The sequence below is a fragment of the Condylostylus longicornis genome, unplaced genomic scaffold (genome assembly GCF_029603195.1).
Source record: "Condylostylus longicornis isolate FDR11 unplaced genomic scaffold, ASM2960319v2 ptg000030l, whole genome shotgun sequence".
Lineage (NCBI taxonomy): Eukaryota > Metazoa > Arthropoda > Insecta > Diptera > Dolichopodidae > Condylostylus > Condylostylus longicornis.
This window is the reverse complement of record NW_026577999.1, coordinates 4,832,496-4,845,642: the sequence shown is the minus strand read 5'-3', so window position 1 is coordinate 4,845,642 and position 13,147 is coordinate 4,832,496.

Genomic DNA, 13,147 nt, shown 5'->3' with positions numbered 1-13,147 from the left:
AAAATTTACGACTCGTATTTATTTTTCAGCTTACATCATTTTTGAGCCGAGAAAATACATCATTGCATATATAGGCAATACGTTTGAAAACTTAAAATCACAAAATAAAAAATAGCATCAAAAAAAGAAAAAAAGAAAGAGAGTTTTAGAGATTTGTTTTTTCATTTTTATTATTTTTTTTTTGCTCTTATTTTGTTATTTTGCTTTATTGGGATCACCAACAAGTGAAAAATAAATAATGACGATTTGATAACCTGCGCGGCATGCCATTCAATAAACAAAAAACAAAACAAAAATAAAAAAACAAAAAAAAAAAAAACGAAACAAGAGAAAAAATTAAGAGAATATGGTGGTGACGAATGAAGTATTTCCGTTTGCTTACTTCTAAATTCTCTCTCTTTTTCTTCTTATTATTTTCATATTCTTTCGCATTTAGAATATACACACACAACATACATACACATTTTGGTTTTAAGTTTACTGAGTTCTAATAATGCTGCTCTGCAATGTTATATTCGAATTATGCACTTATATACACTTGTATAATATTTAACATACATGTATATATATATATATATATGTAAAATATTCAATCACTTTATGATTCAAATGAGAATTATCAATATCAATATATTGTTGTTGATCATCATATAGGCAAAGAAAGAACTTAATATCAAATAAAAACTAAATCCCTTGATCACCATTTATTCATATACATATGTATAATGATGCTGCCGCAACTGATCTTCATAATGATGTTGATGTTGATGATAATGATCATAATGCTGATGATGATGCATGAGAACCTTTAAATTTTCTAGCTAAATTCATATTATATATGAAAATTTTATTCATATAAGTACAAAATTATTTGATTAAATACTTGTTCATTACATTTATATATAAACAGGTATACATACAAGTATCCATATAATAAAATATATTTTAATGCAAGTAGTATTTCATATTAAGTGTTTCGTAATATATGAAACAATCAGATAATAACAACAACAATGATTTGAACTCCACGCTTACATATTGTATGAGAAAGATTTGTGTACAATTGTTGCCTCCAAAAAAAAAAACCCCTTTTCCGTTCTATTCATGTCATATATATATATATGAATAAATTTGATGTGCCATCATCAGCTACCCTCTTATGATCACCCAGTTTTGGTATTTTCTTTTTAGAACTTTTGTTATTTTGTGATTATGCAGAGGGAATTTGAAATGAATAGCAATTTTTGTCTCTTTCAATTTTTATTTTAATATTTTTGTTTTTTTTTTGTCTTTCTTTTATTACCGTGTGAACCAACTATATAGTTAGACCGCAATTTAAGCTGACGGCTAAGTTTTTATTTAATATATTTTATATATATATATATATTATATGGGTATATGTGATTGTTTTCAATATGAGAATATGCGCCCGATTTTTTTTTGCTTGTTTTCTTATTTTTAAATTGAAATGAATTAAAATGTACATGCAAGAGAAAAAAATTATAAGAAATAAGTAAATACAGTAGAAGAGCCATATTTAAAGAAGATTTTGACGCGAGTTCGTGTGAAAGAACTGAAATTTTTTGTTTTTTTTTTTTTTTTGGGTCTCTTCTGCATTTAATTTTCATATTCCTCTTATAATTTTCTTTTATTGTACTTATGTTTTATTACTTGTTTATTATTTTGGAGCCATTTCATAATAATAACAATAATAACAAGAAGAGCAAAATGACTTACATATATTTTCATTGTAAAGTTTCCATTGCTTTTTAAGCGAAGAATAATAAAGAAAAAAAAAATATAAGAAGAATGAAAAATTGAAAATGAAAATTGTTTTTATTATGTCTATAGAATATTTAATTTTCTAAGCTTCTGAGACTTTTTTTTTTTATTTCAATTATATCCAATATATATCCATGTATTGATATATATACATAATATACATATTTATATACATAAATATTTTCATGTATTCATTATGTGAGTTTTTCGGCATTTTTTTATTACATATCTTATGATATATAGGATGGATGATATTTCAAAAGAATGAAAAATGAAAAAAAAAAACAATAATGATTTAGATAAAATAAACATCTATGTACATATACATATGTACATATATAAATTTTAGATTATACCCATATATGTGTGTGTTCATATGCATTATATTGTTATTCACTTGGAATTTTCAATGAAAACGCTTGAGAATGTCTCTCTTTCTTTTTCGTTTTTATTAAGTGATTTCTGGAAAATTACTTTCTATATATATGAACATACATACATACGCTATAGATCGTACCTTATAATATATATTTTTTTTTTTTGTATAATCAAAATGTAAATGACAAATAAAATTGATGATGATCATGAATTGATGATTATATGATGATGATAATGATGATATAGATAATCACATGAAAATGATAATGATGATGAGAATTACAAAACACAAATATAACTAAAAATATATACGCTTAGATTTTACTACTTTTATAACTATGGGAAAGTTTTCTGGTTGTAAAAATTTTGTAATCACTCTTCTTCAATTAAATATTGATTTGCGCCTCAAGGGTTTTTTTTTTTTCATTTTTGAATGGCTTTATATTCTTTTAAAAATTTTTTTTGATATATACAACTATATAGTAGTTGTATATTACATGATAATGATGATGAAAATGATTGTTATATAAAAATGAAGAGTGTATATATAATGTAAATTTAAATTTTCTACTGTAATTTTATATGAGTACCACCGTGATTTATATATATACATATTTCAAAAATATGCTAATATTAATTTTTATATAGATGCATGTAAATGGAATTTTCATTATGAACAGTAGATGTAGGTAAATATACACATATATAAAAATTATAATTTCTTCATTGAGTTTTTTTTAACACTTTTATGTCGTGACAATTGATGTTACAACAAATTTAAAGAGATTTCATGATTACAATTTGGTATATATAGAATATCTACTTACGATATAATAGTATGATAGTATAAAGATGGTAGTAAAGATGATGTTAATCATAATGATGATAATAATGATAATGGATATCAAGATTATTGGATATAATTTTAATAATCGTGGCTCTTATTATTGAATTTGAGATAATCTATATGTACATATATTTAGGTATTTCCTATTGAACTGATTTAATTATATATATGTATAACTTATATAAAATGATTGAATGAAATTTGGGCTTAAATAAACTTTCTTGTGAGTAAATAAAGAAAACGAGAAGAGAAAATAAAAAATACGTATAACACCAATAAAATATTTTTAACGTGACTCTTGTTATAAGAGGTAGAATGTGTGTTTTTATTTTCTTATTATTTTTTTTCTTCTCAATTTGTAACATTCTCAAATATTTTTCCCATCGTATTAAAATTTTCTGAATGAATGAAAACTAATGATGATGGTGATGATATTGATGATCTCAAGGACATTTTGTGGTTTTAGAAGATTTTTTTTTTTTTTTGTTTTTGGTTACAATTTTATTACTTAAATGGTAATTTATTTTTATTTATAACACGATAACGATTTCTTAGTAAAAAATTTTGATGTTGTGATGAAAGAGAACTAAAGAATTTCTATTAAAATTTTTAATTTATTTTGGTTTTTCTATTGAATTCAATGATATTATGGAAGTGAAGATGAGAAAAAGAAATTTTTTTTTTAAAACGGTTATCGTAATTTGATTTTTATAAGTAATCGGAATTAAAACAAAGTTTTGAAAATGTTTTACGAAATTTGGTGCTTTATGAATTATGAACCATAAAAAATTTTACTGATGAATTCTTAGTATTTATATTTGATTTTAAAAAATATTTAAGAAGGCGGCGATTAATTTTTTAAAAAGATTAATTTTTTTTTTAGTTTTTTAAATAAATTTAATCAATTTGTATGTTTTCCGAGTATATTATTGCAATTCGGAGAATATTTTTTAACAATCTAGTTTATCTTCTTCATTTTCCCATAAAATTATTTAAAATTTATTGGTTTTTATAGTGAAAAAATAAAAAATTATAATTTTAAAATAATTTTCTAAATTGGCATTAAAAATTTTATCAATATAAACAATTATTTTGAATTAAAATAATTTATTACACTGGTTAAAATCATTAATTGAAAATTAATTCGAATGTCAGTAATTGTATTTTTTAAGAATATAGAAACTCCCACAAATATTAATTTTTTAAATAATTCAAAAGTTTTATGTGATGACAAGCTCAGCAATAACCAAACCTATTGTTATCCCATAAATCAAAATTACAAGGGTCGTATTTTAATATTATTATAATATTTGTCTACTATAACGCCGCAAAATATGCAATTTTTGAATTTATTTGGAAAAAGTATAAATAACATTTTCTTGGCTAATTTTTACTAAAATTGAATTTGCCAAATATTTTATTTAAAAATAATATTTAATTTCCATTAAAAATCGTGAACTCAAACGAAAACTATGTAATTCAGCCCGTCATTATCGGTTAATTTTTAATAAGTTTAAATGGAGTATTCAATAAATTGGAAATTGTATAAACAACGCTGTAACTTATACCATTTTTTTGTTGTTAAATCTTCAATAAATACGCAAGGAATACATGCAATATCAACAAGAGTCATAATCTTCTCATAACCAATTTTTGTACACGATTACATAAATTTTAATTATAAAATTTGTGAATTCCCATTGCAAAGAGCACGTAATTAATATTGACCGCGTATTTTTTTTTTTTTGACACAAATTATTTATTGTACATTGGAAATTATATATTTCCATATTTAAAAATATATATATATATATATATATTTGTAATATAATTTTTTCTTCTTAACTTGATTTGAAATCGTGGTATTAAGAAATTCTTCTGATTTAATATAAGAAACATTTTAATGAGTGATATAAAAAAATTTTAAGAGATGAAGTCAAAAAATTCAATAACCTTAAATTTACACAAAAAACATTAACAAAAAAAAATATCGAATTGAAATCTTACCATACTTAACAATTGATGCAATCAAAATTAAAAATAAACGTGACTTTATTTTCGCACTCGAGTACATCGCATCGAAAACAAAACAACTCTTAAAAAATTTTCTTTATAGCTCTATAAAATATTAAAAACATAAATAATTTTTTATTTTTTTTTTTTATTTTAAAAAGTTTGTACATAAATATGCACTTGATGACTGCGTTTGAACATAAAATGAATAATAGGACAATTCAAAGTTAGTCCGAACTACAGTCGGATAAATACGAATACAGTAGACTAAAAATTTGTAAATAATGTTGGCAAGTTCTTCAATATTTTGTATATGTACTGAAAAATTATCAATCTTCCCTAAGAATTTTGATAATTTTAATGAATTTTCAGTATTGACCCAATCGCTATTTATTAATGAAGGATTTGAAAAAAATTGGAGATAAATGGGGGAAAAAAATGCACTTTTTCTCTGAGATTCGATCAGAGTGTCATCAATTATTAAAGCTGTTTGTTAAGCTGGATGGTCAATGTAAACAACATCCAAAAACTTTCACGCATTCCTAAAGGAGGGCATAACAATCAAGACATTGGCTCAATTTTGATAATTTGGAGACTCTGTTGGGGCAATAGTCGCTCTTTACAGAAACAACAAAGTAGCAATCTCTAAAGTGATTATCGTTTCTCTAAAGAGAACCGATTTGTTGTTCAAAACTCACACGGGAATTGTCAAAAAGAAAAACACCCATTATAAACGCACTAAAAACATAATTCTCCAATCAAAAATTCGAAAATAAACTTTAGATTATATTCCTACTCTATATCGTAACATTTATGCAATGTATTTAAAAAAAAAATCGATTTTTTAAATTACAATAGTCGCACGTTTATAATAACAAGCATTCTGGTATTTTCGATTATTATAAGTTTCTTACCCACCAAAAAGGTTTATTCATACGGACTATTGTGTATTTCCAATAAGAAGGCCTCCTTATTATAAACGATCTTCTTATTTTTAACCTTCTTATATGTATGTAAATGTACATATAAACAAGAACACCAATAAATACATTACATGGATGTGTGTCAGTGTTGATGTACACAACAGAGGTTGGGGGTCTACTTATTTTCTGATATTAAATTTTACTGAATCATTGATTTTATATTTTTTTTTAATTTTATAACTTCGTTTTCAGATAAGATAAAGTGTGCGCGTATCATATAGAACAACACTACATCAATTATATCTTACGAAGATAAACGAAACTAAAGCATAGAAAGAGAGAAATATATGTATACGAGTGTGTATATATGGAGTTAAATTTCATTTCTAGAGAACATAAATATTTTTTGTTTAATTGTGTGTACAATATAGAATTATGAAAATTAAGTCAGACAATTGCAATAAATTTAAATATAAAAAATACTAAACCAAAAATCGTAATAATCAAACAGAAATTTCATTTCAACAAATCAAATATTGTACTTTATCGCACTATATTAATTTTTCAATTCAAAAAATTCGAATGAAATCCAAATTCGAATACCAATTGAATTTCATTTATTGCAGTAATATAAAACAAACAATAAAAAAAAATCATAAGTGGAAAATAAAATTAAAAGTAACAAGAGAAAATAAAAAATTATCAGAGAAGAAAAAAAAAAGAGCGCGCACAAGATATTTATGCGCTTTTGATTTTATCATTTAGCAGATCAGCGCACGAATTTATCTTTCGTAGAAAACACAAACAAAACGGAATACAAAAAAACAAACAAAAACAAATAAAAAGAAGGCACAATGAATAAGAAAAAAAATTTTTGCGAATGTATAAGATTTTCCCAAGCTTTAACTTGCCTTTATATTTTTTGCTTAATAAATATTTCATATGCACACACACATTGACACATAAAAATTACAAAAAAAAAAAATAAATAAAAACGAACTTAAACTGAAATCAGTTACTCTGTTTAAGTATCTTACGTTTTATGTTTAAATCTTGCAGTCATACAAGTATTTTTCTGTTTTGTATATCAGTCTGTAAAGAAGCAACAAAAAAAAAACTTGATAATAAAAAGTATAAAATTGTTTTTGTTACCTATTGTTTTGTAAAGGAGACCTTATAAATGTAATCTGTCACTTATAACATTTAATAAAATTTTAAAAGTTTACAAAATTCTATAAAGAAAATTTAATGAAAAGTAATTATGACACTTAAGCTGATAATAATGACATTACACAATGACATTTTGTATTTATAGCTATGTGTATATAAAAAACTGTTATATAAAGAACTTTAAGGAAATATTGGGTAGATATGAGCTTCCTAAATATGTGATAATAGTAGAAGAATGTGTTGCTAGAAAATATTCGAAAATTTTCAACTTGATTCAAGTGTCTCACTTATATAACACTCTTATGAGTGACACAACAAGTGACGATACTAAACAAAATTGTCATTTTCAGTTTTTGTGCCTTATTTAAGACACAAACCTTGAAAAATATTGTGATATATTAAAAAAAAAAAAACTTGTCGAATAAAATTAATTTTTTTATCGAATCTCTCAATTTCATACTAGAAATTTTTTCTTTATGCACCTAGTTTTCACTAAGGGCATCGATGGAATTAAGTTTTTCACTTCGAATACTAATATTTTGAACATAGCTCGTTCACTGACACTAATCCTGTTCAAAATTATTTTAAAAGATAAAATATTTGTGAACCAAATTCTTACCGTTTTAGCAAAATATAGATCGAGCGGTAACTTCACTTTTTTGGCAAGAGTAATTCAATTGCCGCCAAATTTATTCAACAATTTGTTAGGAAATTATTTATCGGATATTTATTAATTTTTAGAAGAAATATTATTTTATATCGTATTGAAAGGCTAAAGCTGTCATTATCGAATGTATTAAATATTTATTAACGCAGAAGAACCGGTCCAAAAATTTTGAGATTCTCATTTCAATTTCGACTTGAAACCTGTAAAATTCTAAAAAGAAATATATTTTTTAAGTTTTCAATCTAAAATCCGAACGAATGTAAAAACCTTTCTGCATGGCTGCATATCGTGTTCATTTTGAAAATTGAGTTTATGAAGAGCAGAATCTTCTACAGTTCCTATGTAAAATTTTGTGCTTCCTTATTTACTTTAAATATATTGTATAACAAATAAAAAACTTCAGATAGGCAAGTGGCTCAAAACTGCTCATGGATTGCGAATATTACTACTGACCCTCATTTAAATAGATACACACAAACAATGATGACTATAGGCAAGTGGCATACTTCATATTATTAAAATTTTCTTTTTAAATAATATACTTAAATAGCAAAGACAAAAATTACAATTTTACATAAAAATAACAAAAAACTGCACACTTTATTTAAAATCAAATTTAAACCGTATAAAAAGTAAATTAAAAATTTATTATCGAAAAAAACGCGCCGTTTATAAAAGGAACACATAAAAACGATATTATAATACATGTGTATATATATATGTATGTATATGAACTTATTGACATTTATGTGTAAATAAATATTTGTATATATATGTACATATAATATTTTTGTTTATATTGTGCACGAAAAATTAATATTATGTTGACACCAAATCTATATGTATAGGTTAAACACGTGCCTCGTGTCTAATTTTCTTTCGGCATTCTTATGTTAAAAAATTTTAAATTAAAATCAAGAAAAACAACAAAAAAGCGTCTCAATATAACAAAAAAATAAATATGAAAAAGAAGCTTTTTCTCTCTCTCTTTCCTACCTCTTCTTATTCGATATAAATATCATATGTATATATTATGTTATACACTGTATATCAGATTGGAATGCTGTTTAATTTAAGAGCTGAAAATCGCCATAATGTCGTTGGCATTTTAGACTTTAATCAATAAAAGTTAAAATATTCTTGTTTTCTCGTCTTTGATTTTGTATAATATGATTTTTTCTTTTCTGTTATATTTTGATTATTAATTATATAAATTATATGTGCCCATATAACATGGTATAAAGATCTTAACTAACTTTTATTATGTATAATATTACAAAGAAAAAAAAATATAATATGAATTTTGGCGGCGGGTCATATAAATTAACAATAAATATTTAATTAAATTATAAAAAAAATACTCATTTATTTTTTTTTTTAAAAGCAAGTGTTAATTTCAAAAATTTACTATTTAAAACCTATAAAATGTAAGTATACAACATACATACACAATAATTATAAATTAATAAGAGTTTTTTGAAATTTCATGCGTCTTATACTAAGCAGATATTTTAATTGATGATGATTTTTTTTAATTATATACGTAGGTACAAAGCTATATGCGCTGCACACGAGCAAAATGAAATATTATTAGTTAATTTGATAGTTGATTATAGTGAAAAGAAGTATGACAACATAAACAAATATTGCATAAGAATTAAAGAGATTTATTTTTAAATTACGAGCCTGAACTTTGTCATTAAGAAAATGATTTTGTTGCCTGTGAAGACTTTGTCTTTCAAACTTCATTTCCACAAAAATATTCGATCCTAAGTTTATTTATTTTGATTAATTTGAATGTACTGGTACGGATGAATGTATATGTGTCATTATCAAAATTAATTCACTTAATTAATACGCAAAATGTCAAATGAATTTCTAATGGCAGCACGTAAATCGAAAAATTTTTAGGAGAAAAAAAAGAACAGAGCTGGCTAATGAAAATTTAGAAAATGAGAAATTTGAAAATTTGCATAATTTTAGGCGCTAACAACATCTTAAAATTTTTGATATTAAAAATGGTATTTCCCAAGTTTATGACCCAAAAAATAAAAATTATAAAGTATACTATGCTCCAAACAAACTATGACTGCAATAATGGAATTCACTTACAAAGTATTAAGTTTTTGAAACTGACATACTCAAATAAGATACGAGTACAATCCGAGCATTAAAATTAAGACTAAATTATTACTAAAACAATAATTATTAAATGCTACTCTTTAAATTCCTACAACAGCATAATCTGTACAACAATTTTTTATTCTAAGCAAATCTAGTCTAAGCAAATGCTAAACTAATTAAAAACTAAGTTGCTAATTTTTTTTATTAAGGACGCGTTTTCTCTGAAATCGCGTCAGAAAAAAAAGCGATTACTTATATTTTATTAGACATGACCAAAAAAAAAAAAACTACATTATCATGAAAAGCAGTTCTTTAAAACCAGATTTTATTCAATTTTAAAAACAAAACTAGATTTTAATTAAAAGGTAAAGATCCGCTTTTAATGACAAGCATTATAAATATACAAACTCATATATTGTATTTTTAATAGTTTAAAATTTTTATGAATTAACTTTGAAATATGAAAATTAAAACAATGTTGCTCTAAAAATATTTTTACGGGAAATAGATGGCAAGATTCCTTTAAATTTTTCGTGTTTCCCAAAAGAAAATCTTTTAAGCGAATTTACAATATTATTAGCGAATTTATTTTATATCGTACTAGAATTGAAGTCTATAAAGGATTGCCTTATATATAAAAAATTTATGAATTCGATGGGAGAATTTTTAACAAAATTGTAGAATTTTTAATTGCTTTAGAATTATAGTGTTTTGCCCAGCGTCAAAATTAAATCTTGAAAAGAGAAAAGATATTGAATTCCAAACAAATTTCGAAAAATTTATTTAAATATCAAAATTTTGTGTTACCGAACGCTGAAATCCTTTATGTATTTAAAAATAATTTCATTGGTCTTGATGATCGTTCAATATTCAGCTACAAGAAATGCATAACAATCACTTGAGATTTATTAATAATTTATTCTTAAATTCCAGTGTTTGATAACTCTTCAATATGGTGCTGACAGTCATCTAATAATAATAATAATTTAATAAATTACTTCTGAAAAAAAGATTATAAAACAAAATTAATTGTATGTATATCTGACTGATTATAATTTTATTTCTTATTATCCCAAAAATTATTCTCACTTGAAAGCTGCACTCACCAAGAAGTCAAATTTTCATATTTATTATTTTTTGTCATTGTTTTTTTTTTTGTTGTTGTTTACAATCCAATCCAGTCATTTAAAAATTTTGAGTTGTTTACATTCCTCTCTTTCCTACACCCTTCTTGCATATTTTGATTTTATTGCAAAAAAAAAAAAAATCCAAATACAAATTTTGTATGAGTTTAAACACAATTCAGATATTTTAAAGATACGGAGGTATTTTAAGGAAACACAAGATATTTTATCTGCATATACTTACATACATACATATATGGTATATAATATACAAATTTGAATGATGTATTGTACAATTTTTGTCAGCTCGTTTCTTACGTCAAGTCTATGGCTGGCGGTGATTTGTTATTTATTATTTTGTATTTTTAACTTCACAAAAATTATGCAAATTTTTTAAATATTTTTTTAATTTTCTTGTATTTTTTTTAACACAAAAATTTTTTATTTAATTTTCTGTATTTTTTGGTACAACACAAGAGTTTCTTTTTTGTTTTCATCTTATTTTGTGCCATTCTTGTCATTTTTTTCTTACTATTATTTGCATAAAATAAATTGAATAGATTTTAAATTATTGAAAGCTTTAAGCAATTTTAATAGTTAGCACGCGCCTTTCAAAAAAAAACAAAACTTAAACCTCGAAAATAATAAAAGTCATCAAAATATTAACGCTATTATAAATAGCTTTTAAAATTGTATGTATATAATGTAGGTATGTAAAAATAAATAAATTAATATTTAAGCATACACGTTTCACAAAATTCAATAAAAACAGTGAAAAAGAGCAAAAGAACAAAAGTTGAATAGTAAAACTCAAAAAGCAAAAAAAAAAAATTCAAGAAGCCGAAATTTGTTGGTAATAAAAATAAAAATAATTATTTAAATTATATTGCGAAAAAAAAACAATAATAACAATAATAATAAAACAAAATAAATAAAATTAAAATTTGACATTATTAAAATTTTCAAGACGTGTGCGCCACATAGTGTGTAAATAATTTATTAATAATTCACAATAACAATGTAGGAAGGTATTTTTAGAAAAAAAATATTTTTTAATGTATGATTGATTGTATATTGTTTAAATTTTAAAATCTCCATAGAGTATATTGTTGGAATGGAGAGAAATATTGTAGTCAGAGATTGTTGTTGCTTTCTGGTTATTTCTACAACTTTTGTATGTCAACAACTACAGAAAACTATTTACTAAAACACGTTTTCTTGTTTATTTTTGTTTTTTGATGTTGAAAAATTGTCATTTTAGGTGATTGTGTTTTATTATAATGTACACGAGCTACATATTTATTTTGGTTAATTAATTAATTGTGAAATGCAAATTATAAAAATAAGAAATGTTTTAGTAGTCGTAGTATACACGAGCATTTTATATTTTAATAGAAAGGATGAATAAAGGGTGTATTACGGCAGGTCAATTCAAGTTTTCATTGAATATATTAAAATAATTAATTTTTATTAATATTCTATTAAAGTATAATAAATCAAATATTAATTATAATTTCGAATGAATTGGAAAATATAAATAAGAATTTTAGAAGGCTATTTTTCAAGTATGTGTTTACAGATCAATTCACGTGTAAATATTTATGAAAATTTTTTTGGATTCATTGAACTCTTCCAATCTAATTGGAATGAATTGATAATTTAATATGAATATTTTTTTTTTGTTCATTTTATAGTGTTCTAATTCACTTGCACAAAGAATTAGGATAATAAAATTGTAAATTCATTTTGATTTCTTGTACCTATCTCATAAAGTTTTAAAGTTTTTTTTAGTGATAACACAATATTAATATTGACAAATATAGGTGGGAGAATATTAACCTCTTCTTAATAAATATAAAAATTATTTATATTAGCTAACATATTTTATCCCGATGTAATTTTACAAAATATCTAGGTTCTTTCACATTTTTATAATGTGTTTTTGATTTTCTTACTAAGTGAGGGTGAAAGTGCCTTTAGTGAGGGTGAAAACTTTAATGCTAATCTAAAATAAATTTACCCTATTCACCAATCAAAATTGTATTTCCAAGAGAGTGAATCATATTAAAATTACATGGACCCTTAGTTGAACGTCCTGTATAAGAATGAATATCAAACG